General features: G+C 21.8%; 1 non-coding gene across 1 annotated transcript; it reads left to right on the forward strand.

The window, feature by feature from the left end:
* The first annotated feature begins 266 nt into the window (after window positions 1-266).
* Window positions 267-385, forward strand: LOC123303776. The gene has a single exon (XR_006535863.1). It is a non-coding gene; the product is annotated as a 5S ribosomal RNA (ribosomal RNA).
* Window positions 386-742: the final 357 nt, after the last annotated feature.

A 742-nucleotide genomic window follows, 5' to 3' on the forward strand; every position in this document is an offset into this window, starting at 1 on the left:
CCACAAATTAATATTTGATAAGAGTAAATTATTTTTTGTATAAATATTTTATAAAATAATAGTTAAGAAACATTTGCCACAGTCAGTACCACGGATGGGTGGCCACTTGAGAATACTGTGTGCGGTTGCATTTTTATTTAAAATATATGGTATAATAAATAAGTATATATTTAAATTGATTACTTCATTGAAAATTTTAATAATATACTTTAATATTAATGATATTTATGAAAAATATATATTTGTAAAAATTTTCATTTATTACTGGCAACAGCCATACCACGTTGAAAACACCGGTTCTCGTCCGATCACCGAAGTTAAGCAACATTGGGCACAGTCAGTACTTGGATGGGTGACCGCTTGGGAACACTGTGTGCGGTTGCCTTTTTATATTAAAAATATAAATTATTTTTCTTCTTTTCTTTTTTTTTACACACCATATATAAATATATGTTATTTAGAAATGTAAACCTTTTATATTATTCGTCAACAAATAAATATTATTTTTTGTATAAAATTTTATTGCATTTATAACTCATATCATGGTTACTTTAAAGCGAGAAGTTTTTTTAATATTTCAAATGAATATAAAATAATATAAATTTTATGAAATTTATTTATTTTTAGAAATAGCAATCGCTTATAATTATAACAAAATTTTAATAATGTTTAATTTTATTTCAATAATTTATATATATATATATATATATATATATTTTTAATAAAAATAATATACTCTTAT

The sequence above is a fragment of the Chrysoperla carnea genome (assembly GCF_905475395.1).
Source record: "Chrysoperla carnea chromosome X unlocalized genomic scaffold, inChrCarn1.1 SUPER_X_unloc_136, whole genome shotgun sequence".
Taxonomy (NCBI): Eukaryota; Metazoa; Arthropoda; class Insecta; order Neuroptera; family Chrysopidae; genus Chrysoperla; species Chrysoperla carnea.